At 42.0% G+C, this 17,170-nt stretch overlaps 1 protein-coding gene across 1 annotated transcript in view; it reads right to left on the bottom strand.

Moving 5' to 3' along the window:
* CCSER1 (coiled-coil serine rich protein 1) overlaps positions 1 to 13,019 on the bottom strand; it is a 441,008-nt gene extending 427,989 nt beyond the window's left edge. The window contains exon 1 of the mRNA XM_065634301.1: positions 12,846 to 13,019. The gene's annotated coding sequence lies outside the window, so the exon portion shown is untranslated. The remainder of the gene's footprint in view (positions 1 to 12,845) is intronic.
* Between the last annotated feature and the right edge of the window lie 4,151 nt (positions 13,020 to 17,170).

Below are 17,170 nucleotides of genomic sequence, written 5' to 3'. Positions count from 1 at the left end.
CAAAAAGCAGCTCAGCAGCATTCCCCTAGCTCACGGAATGAGACTGTCAGCTCATGCAATTTGCATTATCCTGGGCACTACACACATAACCAGCTCCTGCAAAGACTTTCAGGTCTTACTTTCCACAACTGTAAACACTTTTAATTTGAGGATGCTTTGTGAATGCAGAACACTGACCAGGTGTGGCACAGCCATTGCACAGATGCATCCAGACTGCACACCTGCCTCAGGCACAGACAAGATCCAGTGTCCAGGAAGAACACAGGATACTGCCCCTCAAAAATACTGGATTTCACTTCCAGCTTGTTCTGCATTCCCTTCAAAACATACGGACTTTTAATCTTCACCACGTACTTTGGCATGAAATTTCAAGTTTACATGCCCATTGCACAAAGAGGATGTTAGAAAAATATGTATTTTTTTAAAACCAGTTACACTTACTTTGATTAGTCACAGCCTATGACAATCAATAAACACAGATAATACATTTTAAGCATATGAAACAACTTACCCATATGATTTTTGACTGCATTTTTCACATCACAACTGATCTAGAGAATGTATACATGGGGTAGGCAAAAATCCTTCAAACCAAAAAATCATTAAAACTTCATAATTACATTTTCTGAGAGCACTCATTCCTTCCATCAAGTTGTATGAATATTTCAAATTAAGTACAGCCTTCTCCCTTAAATCCACGACTTGATTTTAAGGGATTTCCAACATGAGATTTAAAAATCTTCTAGGTACCTATGCCTTACTGTACCTAAGCAGCGACATCAAATTCATGTCTTGATCTAATACTTCATTCCAATACAGCCTAAGGGGGGGAAAATAACAGCATACTTGAAACCTATATCATGAACTGAAAGAATTAGAAAGAAAAATCCAAAGAAGCGAGAGTTGAAATGGTGTATTAAACTGACTTTAAATATTTAAAATATTTAAAATATTTTAATAAATTATTCATTGAATATTTAAAAATAGAGAGATTAGTTCTCAGATTTTGTAACTGTAGATTATTTTCTTGCTCTCCATCACTCGCCTGGTCTATGCTTTCTAGGGAAGAGTGCCGAAACCACAGTAACAGCCTGAATTACTTATGGATTTAGGGAGAGATTAACCCATCTTTTCAGTAATGATAGTATTTTCTCAAAAGCCCGCGGAGGTCATGACTAGCTTTAATGACATATTGTTTATTACACTCAGGACATGGACAAAGTGTGATTTAGATGAATGAGATACTTCAGCACAGAAAACATGGTTGGGAATTGTACACCTCACTTCAGAAGACGGCAGCCTGTTCCTCCACAGCAATCAGAAGTTATCATATTCCTTTCAACTCCACTAACCCCTGCACACCACACAGCAGGCCAGGACCTACCAGAAAGCTGTTGTCCTGCTGGAAGTGTGTGCCATCCCTCCCATCCCGTGCTTTCAAACCCAGCAACATCTCCCCAACATTCAGAAACAGTGAAGTGTCAGGTGCAGCTCAAGGCTGAGCACACCCCAGAAAGCTGGCTAAGGGTACAGCTGTTTACACGTACAGATTTGGAGAGGCGGTCGGCTAAAATGGATACAACCAGCCCCTGAGCACTAAATCCCAAGGATGAATGAGCTGGAAATCAGGTGGTTCCTCTTGCTAGAATAGACCTAGGAGACCCATTCCTTGTGAAAACTTCACTGTGCAAGCTGTTGTTTGCTGGGCTGAGCAACCAAAGCAGAAGATCTGAGGATCTGCATCATTCTGGTGAAACAGAAGACCCACATGCTGCTCTATTTGAGCAGACAAAGCCCAAAAGAGAGACAGAAGGTAAAAACAGCATAAAAGGCTGTAATACACGGGGAGCCTGTCAAGCTGCTCACAATATATCCTTACGGTGAACGAAAGGTAAGCACCCGGACAGATGGCAAAAACTTTTAAAGCCTACCGGTGGTTTGGTTTTTTTTTTTCCTTCTGTAATCAGATGTAGCTGTAGAGATTAGCACAACATAGTAAACAGTTTGAGGATTACACTGAAATTCATCTCTGTATATATCTACTCCTCAACAAAAAAATAAACAAATACAAAATATACTCTGTTTCATCTCCAGCTAGGATATGATTTATATTTCCATCAAATCTGACTTCTCTAGCAAATGCCGCTCAGTAGGAAAACCCTCGGGGCATTAAACAGCCAAAGCAAGGCACGCAACCACTCCATTCTAGCACAGCACAATCTCCGTGGGTCTTCAACTGATTCTGAAAACATTTCACCCTTTAGAAAATTCTTCCCAGAATGACATGACAGGCTATGACCTAGCATTCATTACAGGAAAAACACCTGTTCATTTTTCATGTATTGATTAACTAACAGCAAAAACCTAGTTAACAGAAGGAAAAAGAAGAAAAAAAAAACACACAAAACTCATGGCAAAATATCTGGCATCTTTCCCTTAATACCACTAATGTATGTATAATATTACTTTATTCAGTTATATTGACTTCACTAGGAGAATACTTTGAGTAAGGATTGTAGTACAGGGAATAAAGAGAATTACATTTCGTTCATAATACATTTTGACTTGGGAATCCCGAAGACATCTAAGCAGCACATTCTGGTTAATTTACTTTGATATGTGAAGATTAACTCCAGGGAAATAAAAATAATACATTCAAGGACTCTTTCCACCACCCCTGTAATTGTTTCTATTGTCAGAGTTTCATTAAACCCTTCTGGTAAAACCCTAAGTATTACAGGTCTGCAGTATTCAAGATAATGAAGTAGCCCATGAAACGACTTGCCTGAATAACAATCATTCATAATTGATAAATTACAAAAGGTCTTTCTAATACACATATACAGTAGCCAGGGTGCAACTGAAGAGCAACATGAACAAGGCAAAACTATCCCGGTGCCAAAGCAAGAATCCCAGCCTAAAAGGATACTTCACCCTTGGGTCACTTTGTTGTACTCTGCATGCCAATTTATCTCAGCTAAAATTTTCATTCCAATAAACAGGTGCATTTTCTGCACACAAGCTCAGCAAATCATTTGACAGGAACACAGCAATGCACACCTGTCTGACAGAGCAAGCCAACCTCATTTTGTATGTAAACACGCACTTGAATTATCACTACAGTGCCCTGCCCAAATTGTTTTCCAAAATAAATAACCACATGAGGAGGTTTCTGCTGTTGTTACTGTGCCAAACACTCACAACATATTATTTTTCATGGTCACTCTCTTCGATTTTTGTTCTGTATGTTGTCTACCATAAACTGTGATCATCTACAGCTCAGAAACATATTATGCTTTCTAAATCTTAGCACAGACTGAAGTACTGAAACTTACTGTTCCATATGTCTGTTAAGCTTCTCTTGACACAAAGACTCCCTTGATTTATTTCTAAGCTCATTTTCTACTACAGCAACAAACCACTTCAAACAGTTTAGTGGGATTGCACATTATTTGAATACAAATATTTGGATTTTGCATTCACTCCTAATTGGTGTTTTGCTATTGCACAGAAAAACAGATGCTTCTACCTGAAGTTTTCTCCTACTTCTCTTCTTTTAGCACACCTCCTTAAAACAGAGGTACCAGAAAGATGTTGAATGGCAAAAAGAGTCTATTTTCCTAGTTTCCCATCTTCAGCTGGGTATCTGTAACTGGGTTCTTGTCTTCAGTTATTTATACTATATGGCAGCCCCATACACAGTACACTACGTTGGCATAGTTTCTGTTCTACCAAGTACTTAGGTACATTAGTTCAAAGAAAATCCAGTTAATCTGCACTTTCTTGACCGTAGGGTTTGTTTGGGCTTTCCCCATCCTTTTCTGACAACACACAACAAAAATAAGTCTGGCCTTCTTGATTGTGTTGACAAGTTTGCTGAATGTCCAAGAAAACGGACTAATGTGAAAACAGACTAACTTAAAAACACAATACCTGTTACCTTCTCAGTCGAAAGCTGAGTTTAACAAGAGCTTCATACCAGCTACATACTTCCTTGAGGGCTTCAGGGAGGTAAGTATTAAAACCAAAAACAAAGCCAAATCTTCAAGTTGTGTAAACAGACCCAGCATACAGGCTTAAACAAATCAATTCTCATCAGGCAGGCATCAATCCAACACTCTGAATGAGTGCTACACCCTGCACTTTTTGAAAAGGCAATATAAAAATAACCCAGGGGGAGGGAGGAAGACCATTACATTTAAAAAAAAAAATCATAATAATAATTTTTAAAAAAATAATCAACCTTAAGAAAGCCACTGAGGCTTTTTTCTCACGTACCATTATAAGCACCAGATCTAACAAGGCATAGTTACCTACAGATTTGCATGTTGTGGTTAGTTCGTTTTAATGTCTAAGAAGCTCCCAGCAGTCAGGGCACATCCAAGACTCCTCTCAGGTTGACTGATACTGATCACAACAGAATGAGCTCACCAAGCAGCTTTTCTCTCCACCAGAGAACTTACATGAGTCTCTCTCTCCCCTCCGATTTCTCAACACTTAATACTTCTTTATGTTTTAAGGCTTCTATTCTTTTGTCAAATAATGCTGGAAGGAACCAACAAGTTCAAAAATAACTAATGCAGATTAATATACAAACAATACACCAGGACAGTAGCATAGCAAGTATTGTTTCCATAGAAAATGAGGATAAGCTATTTTCACCCTCTTGTGTTTTCACCTATCCTCTGATGAAAATTTACCAGAGGTTTGCAGGCTTCCTTTTTGATTCCCAGGACAGAAAAGCAGTTTCAAGAGGAAGGGAGGAGAACCAATGAAAGGAGAGGTGCTAAAGGCACTGTAGCTCAAAAGCTATTGCGTTGCCTGCCAGCTCAGCCCATGGGCAGTCTGTCCCTGCTCAGCCCAACAGGAGCTCCGAGAGATAGGTGTGTTTGGCTCCACTGAAGGAAGCAGCACTAGAACACTAGCTGAAGATCCAGACGCATTACTGTACATTTGTAAACAGCTTTTAACTCCTTCCTTAGTCATTACTAAAAAAAATCTCCATAGATTTCATATACTTACTGGTTTTACTGTCTAAATCAGAAAGAAAGAGTGGTTTCTGAAATTCAGTAACAAAAACCTGGGCAGCAAAAGGAGTTCAAACTCCTGGTTTTTTTGGTTTTGTTTTTTCGGTTGGTTGGTTAGTTGTTTGGTTTTTTTTTTTTAAACTGGGGGATTGATCCATCTTCACCATCCTTTCAAGCCTGCCTCAAATCTTTGACTTGAAATAGTTGCTCAGTTCCTCACAGCTCCTCACCAATAGCTCTCATGCCTCTCTCAAGCTGTTCTGTGTCATGTTAAGTCTTGTTTTATTTTAACTATACAAACTCTTTATGACAAGGACTTAATCTATATTTAGAAAACACTGCATAAAGATATAGTGCTGTGTAAGTATTTTACAATTTCTCTGGTGTTCAACATTTTGGAAGTCACATGCAAATTATAAGGAATAAAGAATCATTAATGTGAGTAGAGGATTGCTTCCTTTATGCATAATTTTTTTTCCTTTGACTATTTTCAAAGCTTACAGAATCACAGTAAAATAGCTACATTGTTGGATCTCAGTCAAATTCAAATGAAAGTATGAGCAGACAAACTCTAAAATTCTCACCCTTTCTCAATGGTAACTTCTTGCTTACCTTCTTCAATTAATAGTATCATCCTAAAGCCCTCTTACACTAAGGCTACAAATAATGTGTGTATTGTTAATACACAGCTTTCACAAACATCTTGCTCACAACACACTGAACTCCTTAAAACCAGGATGAGTAGTATATGCTTTTTATTTTCTCTCAGTTATTACATGTTTAGAGATCTGAAAATACATTTCAAAAGCTGTGAACTTATGTTTGGATTTTACTGTACTAGAGCAAGTAAATGAAAGAAATCCTTTTCTTCTGAAACATTCGCTATTCCACATCTAGAACAGAGCGTAACTTTCAACTGCAAGCACCACAGCTTACCTTCTTTGGCAAAGAAGGTTTGTATTATATGTATACGCATGCATGCAGTATTTACCCCAGAAAATTGATTCCTATGGTGACCAGGGAATATTATATATCTCTGCAAGCAACTCACAGGATGGGTTAGCTAAAAACTTTATTCAAGTTTTATTGATGTTCTAGTCTTCATCTGCTAACACTCTTAAATTGAACTATTCTAGGTATAAATGATATGTGTCTCTCGACAAAGAAGATTCAGATGCATAATCAAGTTATTAGGCCCTTAGCTATGCCACATAAGGTGCTGTCTGCATGCTCTTAACTCATGTCAAACACTCAATGACAGAAGTTCAAACTAACTTTTCTGTACAATAAAATACACACAAGCATAGCAGAGCTGCAGATCTGACAGTCTAAACCAGTCTTGTAGCTTCTGCTTCCCACGTCTGCCTGTTAAAAATTTACTCTGTAACAAACCCCATCATTAACAGACAATTGTATATTGCTTCCTTATTAAGGGCCATGAGCAAGTACCAAAGACTGGTGTGAAATTTGCTGACACCCTGCCACAGACAATCAGCCACTAAAAACATATTTGTCCAAGATCAGGATCTTAAGATGAGAGCTTACAGAGGATAGAGATTACCTGGTGGCTAATGTGACTAATCCCTGAACTTCTTCCAACAGCCTTTCTGTGGTCAACTGAAACAGAGGCACAGAGCTGGGAGAATAAAACAGCCCATTTTTCTTTCATTCTCCACCAACTCTCCTCTACGTCTTTTTTTTCCCCCTCATCTCAGCAGATGCCCCAGAGTTCACCAGCTATAAAATAGATTAGCCGATAAAAAGATGCCATTTGTGGTGTCAACTCTTAACAGCTGAAAGACTAATTTCTCTATATTCTTTTTACCTCCTTCTGAACTACTCCACATGCACATTTTGCACAGCTCTCCTCTCAACTTCATTTTGAAACTGGGTTTTTCCAAATCTTAGATTCTTCCTCCTCCTTTCCCATTATCCATCAACTTCTGAATATTTAAAATCCAGGTAACTATTATAACATCCCCAGTCCTTTTTAACCTCTGCTCCAGCTGGACTTGGCAAAAACTCTAAATGCCTTGTTTTCTACCTGATATTGTGCCCTTGCATAATTGCCATTAATATAGAATAGGTGCCTATAGGTACAGAACAGTTTATTTTCAGACACACTGAACTTGCATCAATTGTATTTGCAGTGTCTTGACCATTCTGGAATTCCTATTCCTACTCTTCTGGAGTCTCAACTCATCGTAAGAAAAATTTTTATAACCTAATTTTCAGAAGTACTAAGAATTCAATCATGTAACAAAAAAACATCAAAACCAGGACATGCATGGTAAGTTTTGAAAAATCAGTCCTTCACAAAAATAAATGCTGTACAAAGCCAACTAACAGACACTATAATACTATTTAAGGGTATAATCAAGGCCTCATTAAAATCAGTAGCAGTTTTGCCACTGGCTAACACGGCCAACATTTCTCACAGAGCCTATAGCTACTACAATTATAAAACGGGTTCAAAACACTAACAAATTAGGATGCTTGAGTCTTCTACCCACAGTATAGTCACTGCACTAACTATAGTTACAAAACACTAGAGAATTTGCACGAAACAAAACCACATCATTTTACGCCTCACAGTGAGGGCAGATCCTGTCATCACCTGTGAACCTGAAAGAACTTACAGCAAGTTGGAGCATCACTTCACTTTAAATAAGTATGGAAAGAGTCTATTACCATTTTCTGACAGTCACCTCCCTTCATCAATATATAGCGAAAAAACATTATTGTATCATTGGAAGAATCTGTTTACTAAGGCAGTTTATTAATATTTCTGAATGCTGCAAGTGAGATTAGCTTGTTAGCACTTTTATCCCAAAATATAGAGATTAGGTTCTTATTTAAAGCTTCTGTGTTAACAGCAGGATAAATACTATTTTTCTTGTACAGACAGAAGTAGTAAGTACGGTGACAATTAATAAAGAAAATGAAAGGCAATCTTATTCTTGCCAGGACTGCTATTCTATTTCCATTTTACCTGAGCCATAACACGTTCAGTTAGTCATCAAGAATTCAGCCCGCAGATTTTGAAGTTATAAAACCTGTTAAAACAGTCACCAAGGCTCTCATTCAAATAAGTAGCAGTTCTGCCACTGGCTTAAATGGCCAAAACTTCTGAGAACTGATAGCAAATCTTTTCTCTTCCTCTTTCCTCACCAGTCATACAGCAAAAAAAATGAAAAAAAGGAGCAGGAAAGAGGCCCAAAACCAAAAATAACAGAAGTAAAAATAGAGAAAAAGAAAGCCAGAGCTGGAAATGCACTAGAATCAATGTATTTTCAGAAGCAATGATTTGCACTACCAAAACGTATAGGCAAAGAGTATTTTTTCAAGCTTCCCAGCAGTCTGTCACAACTGGTTCTTCACACTGGAAGGAGCTGTGACCCTCAGAGCGTTACTGACTGAGCTGGAGCTCAAATTCCTGATATGCTAGAGCATTATAAAAAATTAAGTGGTATTTTCTTAAATAATGTAAAAGCGTCATTACATTCTAGGAGTACTGACCTGCTTTCTATCAAACTCAACAACAAAATGAAATCCAGGAAAAACTGCTTCTCCTAGATGGAGAAAATAATTTGCTAGTAATTCATCTCTACAGAGAAAATGCTGCATAATTTTACACCCAAATCCTGTGGCAAGATCTGTAAGAGGTTTCCACACCTATGCCAAATTATCCAAAAAAATATAGTAATACAGTTAATTCATTCAGATAAGACTGTGGGATTTCCACTTCAAATGTCTTTATCACAAGTCTTCTGTGTGACTTCAATGCAATCACTGCTTCAAATTCCCATTTATGAAGAAAATAATTACACACTTAGATCTCAAAACTCATTGGTCCTTTCATAGCAATAGCCAAGGCAAAAAATAGTACCATCTGTAGTCAACTTCGAACATTTGGATATGGAAAGTTTCTGGAACACCTTTTAAGATTAGGTTGCAACACTACTGATAGAAAATAACATTTTTCAGATCTTGTAATAAGGATTGTTTCAAAAAGATAGATACAACTTCAAATTAATTTCAATTTGAAGCTGGGTCCATCTTTTTGAACCACCCTATATGCCTCGATGGTGTATTTCAGGGGGGGTTTTGTGGGGCTTTTTTTGTTTGGTTGGTTTTTAAATAGTTTTTGTGCAGAATTACAATACACATGCAACAGACTACAGCACACATTTTTTAAAACTCTTGCTTTTTCTACATCCGGGTTTTTTCTGCTTTTACTTACTGCTTTCCTGCAGTTCCTTTTCCCTGACGCTATTGTTGTACAGGACAAATCACATTCCAGGTAAAAGCAGAAGCCTCTGTAGGAAGCATTAACTTTTTGTTGCCATACAATGGAGAAATGATACTAGAGTTTTCAGACAGAGTATGTAAGTTTACATTATCTAAGCGATACATTGTTGCATAGTGCCGTGAGAACAAGCCCACAAGCAGTAACTACAAATAACCACATTTAACTAGTGAACAGCTATACAGGCTTAATACAATTGCATATAAAATATACGGCTGTATCTTCATAATCTCAAAGTTATGAGCCCTTGCTGAAGCATAAGCATGTACACCAAATATTACAAGTACAAATCACGCTACATATTTTAAGAGCTTACAAGTTCTGTATTTTACATGCCATCTCACACAGCCAACACATTCAATAGCTAAAGTCTAAAACGAACGCATATTTACTTTATCAAGGTAACTCAGTTTACTATCATTGCAGAAAACTGCCAAATAAACGCAATAATGGGAGAAAGACCTGATGAAGCTGTATAGTTGTTTCTCAGGAAACAAACCCAACCCCTACTTGCCATTATTTATGTACACGTTTCATTTCCACCTCCTGCCCCATGACAAGCCCCTCCAGTTGCAGCAAAACTACTCACGAGGAGAAGATCCAAGACACTGAATCTTATAATAAGCAGTATATTTTGCAAGACAGAGGATACAGTTCAGTTCTTCCCCCTAGCAAGCTGGTATTTATTCCAAAATTGAAGTATGCACTGTTTATTAATTATTTGACTTGAAGTGCCTATCAGGTTTCCTTTCCATTAATACTTTCACTAACACAAAAATACTATTCTATCTCATGCTTTACTTGTATTAATCAATCTCAGAAGCACAACTGTGCACCCTTCATTTCTTACCTTGCCTCAAAGGTCTGTAATGCCTGGTACATACACAGCCTCCTTATATTAGGACATGTCCAGAAGTGCAGTGAAAATAATCCAGAACTTAAATTCTATGAAAAAGTCCCCAGAATGTGCAGATTTTTATGTTCTTCAAAATCTACTATCAAGTTTATTTTGACAAAATACTTTTCTCAGTGACTTGTATCAGTGTAACTCACATAGAAAACATACATTGACCTTATGCAAGTCTGGCCTTCCAACTATTCCAGATGGTTTAATCCAACAAAGCCATAGTATATTCCATGAACCTTCATGGAAGAGTAGGAATTTGTCTAGACTGAGCAACATCTCTACATCTCTCGCAACTTATTAAACACTCCATCTAGTGAACAAAAACATTGCTAAATTCAAGTTGTTCAACCTCCAGCTATTAACTACAAAGGCATTAGGCTTGAACGTGAAGGCTCAAATGTGAGGCGTTAGGCTTGAGTCAGGAAGAAGTTCAACCACCTACGTACAGCTTACGCAGTGTGAGAGATTGTGCTCTCACACAACCATATGCTTAGACATGAGGATACAAGATGCTTTTTCAGCATCTTCTGTGACTAACAGACTTGAATGCCAAACACTATTTCTTGTAACCCAGACACAGGCCATACCCTACGTGCTGATCCAGGTCATCCTTCTGGTCCAGCTCCCTGCTCGGGCCCGCAGCAAGCTCTCCAGAACACAGGCTCTGCTCAGGCCAACAGGCACCAGCTATTCCAAAAAGTCCTGCCAGGGACTACAGCCAGGGCTACAGGACTTCAGCCTGTGGGCTGACAGACGACCTTCCATTGAACTAAACACTCCCACCGAGCTGCCCAAGGAAGCTGCTACACTCCATGTCCCTCCAAGCCAAACTGGGGAAGTTCTTCAAACTACAGGGACTGTTGCACTTCCAACTCCAAGGTGTAAAGGAACCCCAATTGGCAGCAAGTATCTCTTGTTTGTATGACGCACTTTCAACAGACCCTAGACAGCCACACATCACCTTTCTCCTGAGACAGTGCTGCCTATTCAGGGGATGTTGCTCTGAGTAATAACTTCAGAGTGAAAAGAGTCATCATTACATCTGCAGGAAGGTCTTCTAAGGCTTGTAATTCCTCAGGGTTACTCCAGGACTGAGTCAGCCCTTTCCATTTCCATTCCTAAGAAAACATTCTTGCAATATTTTTTTACTGTTTCTGCAATAACTCTCTGTCCTATTGCAGCCTCAAAAATCACAGCCAAAGCAAGCCACTGCAGAGATGATCACCAATACTAAATGTGTTTATGTACTGTTATTACTTTCAGCTACCTAAATACAGGTATTGCTCTCCTTTACACCAATTGCATTTGTACTACAGAGACACAATGAGAAGTTGTAAAGAGGACAAGAACCCTCCTGAAGGATTAGGCACAGTGTCTTTGCTATCTAAGCTTTTCCACTTCATTAATATTTCACTTTTATATATTCCTCAGCTGCTTTACAAGATGTTCCTTTCTCTCCTTCTTAAGTATGAGCAAGGAGAATTGTTTGAAGTAACTAGTAGACCTTGCCTCACATCCCCACCTCCATGCCCCCTGAGAGCTTAACACTTCAAGCGCAGTATATACTAGATAGAAAAACACAGCTGGCATAGGAAAATATTAGAGGCAATTCTGAGTCTTCTTCCTAGTTGCACTCAATTATAAAGGTGTGCAACAAGAAAACGAGAACCCCAGTTTGTCTCTATGCCAAGACACTGGTGTCAATCTCAAATGTGAGACAGAGGCATAAAGCTGGGGGGGTGTCCCTTCTCTGAACTACCCCATTCCTTTACAAAACAACTCACCGCAACTTTATTTTCCTTGCCAAAAATGAACAGTAACCTCTTTCAGCCTGGAGAAAGGACACAAAATCTACCTGGAGGTAACATGGGATTTTCACAAACCTCTTCCATAATAAGCACTACCACCACCATCTGCTCCACCTTTTCAGCATGCCATGCGCTTTTGGAAAACACTGGCAGCATCCTCCAACTGTGCCTCCCAATCCAACCCCAAAGCAAAGGCCACACATAACCAGCCCTACCGCACAGGTGAATTGCGGATTGCTTAATAAACACGAGGCGGGGGAGGAAAGGGGGAAAATTATTTTTTTTAAAAAAAGCACAAGCTAAAAGCCAACAAAAAAGCGTTCTGATCTTTTCTCCCTCCACCTGCGGCAGCGAGGCCAGGACCGACTCCCAGAGGTGCGGCGGCAGCAGATGCTTCACGACGCCCCCGGGCCTCCCCCTTCCCGCCGCCTCTGCTGCCCCGGCCCGGGCACCTGCGGCCGCCCCGCCACAAAGGCGCTCACGCCGCTAATTCCCCGCCGACACCGGCTCCCGGGGATGCGCTGCAGCACGGGCAGCCCCGCTCCCCCTCCGCCGCCGCTGCAGCCGCGCCGCGGGTCGGCGCAGGGCGGCCGGGAGCCGCCGCCCCGCCAGCGGGGAAGGCGAGCCCAGGCTCGGGGGGGGGCCGCCCGCGCCTCGGGGCGACACCCGCCCGCGGCACCTCCGCACCCACCGCCGCGCTGCCCTCCCCGCCACCCGCTGCCCCGGGGTACCGCACACCCGCGGCCTGGGCCGGCTCAGCGCGGCGGGACCGCCCCGGGAGGGGGACGCGTTACCTGGCCGGGCTCCTCCAGCGCCCGGGGCGCTCGCCGTCCTGCGGCGGGGGCTGGGGACCGCCCGAGCCCCCTGCGGCGCTGCCACCGCCCCTCTCGGCTCGCTGGGTGGGTGTTTTCCTCCGTCGCCCCGGCGCGGGATGAATAACCCGTCCGGAGCGGCGGCGCCCCAGCCGGTCGGTCGGTCGGTCAGCCCGTCATGTTGCGGCGGGGCGGGTGCCCGCGTATGTGCGCGCGGGTGGCGGTTGGGCGGCGCGCGGGGGGCGGTTGGGCGGCGCGCGGGGGGCGGTTGGGCGGCGCGCGGGGGGCGGTTGGGCGGCGCGCGGGGCGGGCGGCTGGGCGGCGCTTCCGCGCGGGCGGCGGGGAGCGCGTGTGCCCGCGCGTGGGCGTCCGCGTGCGCTGAGCGCGCGCGTGCCCCCGTGTCGCGCGGGGGGCTGCCGCGCGTGCCCGCGTCCCCGCCCCCCCCGCTGCCCACGCGGGACCGAGCGGCGCAAAGCCCGAGTGTCCCCGGGAGGGCTCCGGAGCCGCCCCGCTGTGCTCGCACCCGCCATCCGCTCGGGCATTCGTGCGTATTTTTTTTTTTTTTCCCCTTTCCCGGCTGATTTCACTTCCTCATCCTCTTCTCAGATGCGCGTTTTGCAATTATTCTGCAGTTGCTGATCCCAGGGCAGGTCACGGCTGCGCCAGTTCAAGTGCAGGGATGACTCCCCTGGAATATTGGGTCAGGACAGAGGTCAATTATGTGGCATTTAAATGTAATTAATTAAGTTCTTTATTAAATTCAGAAAGAAAAGGTGAAACAGAGGAATAGCTATGTTCTCTGCAACTAATACTTAAGGAATATCATTGAGTTTTTCTTTCCGATTTATAAGGAATCCTTCCTCCATGATGTACCAAAGCGAACTCAGTAAGGACATCATTTGACTAAAATGAGTGACAATTCACCAGTGGCAAACTGCAGATGTGTGCCCTGTCCCCTCATACTGCAAAAATAACACTCATAATTCAGTGAACTGAGGAAACACACGGACTTTGCAGACTGAAGTCTCCACAGAAGTGTGTTCTTCATTCTGCAACATCATTATCCTGAAACTGAAGAACCCAAAGAAGTTTTAATTATTAGGCTTATACAGAGGAACGCAGACCAGAATGCAGTCAATGAGAGTCTTGAAGAATTTTGGGTAAAACACATTTCCACCAAATACAGCTACAACTTAACAGCCAGGAGGTTCCCCTGAAGTTCTGAACAAGAACGGTGTGAGAGTGCAGGAGCAGCGGGGGGGGGTCGTGTTTGGTAAGAAAGTGTCAGGAACCTGAATGTTTAGAAACACATCTTGACAGAAGCTAAACTTTCAAACAAGTGAGTTCACCATACCTAATTATATTGAAATATGGCTCTGTCAATCTGTTCAGCATGTTTGCAAGACTGTTCTACGAAATGTAATAACCAAAGCTAAAGGTGTTTCTCTTTCTTCTTGGGCCAGATAGTAAACCCAAACCAGACAAAATATTCTACGGTCACAGGCAAGCGTGACATATGCAGCACACAGTAGTACCACGACAGTGCTAAATGGAGAGAAATAAGTTTTGGTAATTTGTCATCCACGTTTAAAAGGCAAAAAAATCTCCCATGACACCACCTCGAGTAGATTTTCATTACTGAAAGTACCTCCCTTCGCAGTTTGGGGATTTCAAAGAACAGTCTGTAGTAACCAGAGTGTTCTACTGAGAGCTCGTTCAAAACCCAGCAAAGAATGTAAGGATGTGCTGGATTCTGTGTGCATGAGTCGCCTCAGTGAAGACGAGAGTATCTGCCAGCACTAAAATTACGAGTCTGCTTGGCCGCCCTATTAAGCTCAGCCAGCCTTGAAGTCAGAGGCAGGAGAATCCGTGTTTTGCTGAATCGAGGTTCTCCCAAGAGTCTTGAATCATTTTTGAACTCCATCTCTCACCCTCCTCGTTCTTCCTTGTATTCAGCAGAAGATTCCCAGAACCTTCTAATGGTTGACTCCGTCTCTCCAGCACGTCTCTATAAACTCTTTCTGCCGTTGCCCTGGAAGGTGAGTCTCTGTGACCGAGTGGCACTTCCAGACACACAAGCGATGCTTCCAGCTTTGATCAGCCCAGTGACACGACGAGACGAACAAAAGCCCGCAGCCAGAGGTTGTACAGAATAACGGCAGCTTTTCCTATTCTAGATTTCACTCTAGTGAGTTGAAAGGGAGAAAGAAAAAAAAAAAAAAAGAACCAAACGTTGTAATAAGCTTAAGCATCAAGTAGCACCTGTTTTGAAGTAGATTTGCCAACTGAGACCCCAGCAAATAGCCCTGAGAACTACAGGAGGAACACTCGTGGCCACCACACCCCGGGCCCGCTCAAGCACACATAACCTGATTCTCTTCTTTCACCAGTTTCGTACTGGTTTGGCCTCAGTGACTTCAGCAGGAAGGCTCTCTATGACGAGGTATTTCACCAAAATTGTCATTAGGTTTCGGTAGCTCAATGAAGCCTTACGAGGAAATTCCAGATTCAGAGATACGCGGATTCACCAGGACCGAGAGATTCCCATTGCCTGAGAAATCAATGTCCTCAAAGTCACCACAACTGATATGTCTGATTCCCTTGCATTGTCTGTCTGCTTTTTCCATTCCCCCTCAGTCTGTGTTCATTCCTTGTTGCCTGACCAATGATTTCACATGATCCCCCGTGTTTGGTGCTGCCTCCTTCCTAATAGGAAGGATGTGGTTTTTTCAACACCTTTATAACATTTTTTCCCACACACACACCAGCATGGATCCATCCCAGGGTGGGCACAGAGGGAGGTCGAATTGGATCTTCACAAGTGACCCTCTCAGAATGGAGTTTGGGGCTGGCCACAGCTATGAACAGTCCTTTTGGGGTAAACAAGATCCCTCTCTGTTTTATAGGAGCATTTTATGAGCCTGAAAGGAACTGGTTCTGGGAGGACAGCTACGTATGTCGAGCGGTGCCTCACAACCCCAGGCAAAGGAGGCCTCTTGCACCAAACTGCTTCCACTTTCAAGAAACATCTGTTCAGTGGAGCATTGTCAGGCTAATCAATATGTATTGGTTTTGTATTGCGTAAAATCATATCCACTTACACCTTCGGAGCAAGGATTAATCAAGCGACCCTCCACTTGCCGTATAGTGCCACGTATGTGCAACGTGCTGAACAAATACTGTCACAGAAATCAGGCTGTTTGTTAAAAGCAAAGAATTTTATCACACTAACAATGAAATCTCAAAGGAGGTTGAAGTCCACTTTATTTAATCATAAAAGAATAGTAATCTGAAGCAGTTTTTAAACTAATGTTAATGGGTTTCGTTGCCTGCTTTTAAACAGGCTGTAAATTGATTGCTAGTCTGTCACAGGGCTCCCTCGGTGCCAACAGCCCCCGCGACACCACTTTTTAGGAAGATAACCACCCTCACTACTGAGGCCAGAAAGAACAATTACAATTACAAATGGAGAATTTCTTATTAATTCAAAAAGATAAATGCTTCTTACACTTTCAAAATTTAGTTTATTAAAGGTTACTGAAAGGTTATTTGACTATCTCTGTGGTGAGATAACTACCACGAACTTACCTTTGAAGAAAAATCTCCAGTTTGGCATTAAAACAGATGAATTCCCTCGCCTTTGCTTTACTCCTTGTTTAGTCTTTTAAAACAGCTCACATTTAGCTATTAATATTTCTTTTCAGATTCGAACAGCTAACACAGATATTGTCATCGTCCGTTGCTGGGAACTGTGGTGCCAGTGAATGTGTAACTGTACCACAGAACGGCAGCAAAAAGATTTCTCTTTAACAAATCAGCTTTGCGAATACATTTTTTCAGCTGGTCCAATTTTAAGCATTGTGGTTATGCAAGCTTTGTGCTTTACTGTTATTGGTATCATCAAAGCAGCTTTAATATCTGTACAAATGAGCTTAATGGTATGGTTTGTTTACATTTCCATATAGAAATATGCCATAACAGGAGAATGCAGTTTCGTATGAGCTTAAACATATTTATTTCAATGTTTCACTGGCAAAACTTGGTGAAAAACATAAGACTCCTAACTTAGAGGGATATTTTCCCAGTAAAACTTGTGCACAGCAGCTGAGGATCCACTCCTACAGTAAGTGTGAGCTCCTGGTTCTCCATTGCAATCCCTGAAGCTCCACGTGGACACATAAATCTGCAGGACTCCAAAGGACTTGGGTATTGTATTTTCAAACAGCAGCTAATAAAAGCATCCAATGGCTGCCCTGTGTGTTACATGCCTTTTTATTTGGACAAGACTCTGCACAAAGTCAGTTTTA

Source organism: Caloenas nicobarica, chromosome 4 (genome assembly GCF_036013445.1).
Source record: "Caloenas nicobarica isolate bCalNic1 chromosome 4, bCalNic1.hap1, whole genome shotgun sequence".
NCBI lineage: Eukaryota > Metazoa > Chordata > Aves > Columbiformes > Columbidae > Caloenas > Caloenas nicobarica.
This window is presented reverse-complemented; position numbering and strand designations above follow the sequence as displayed.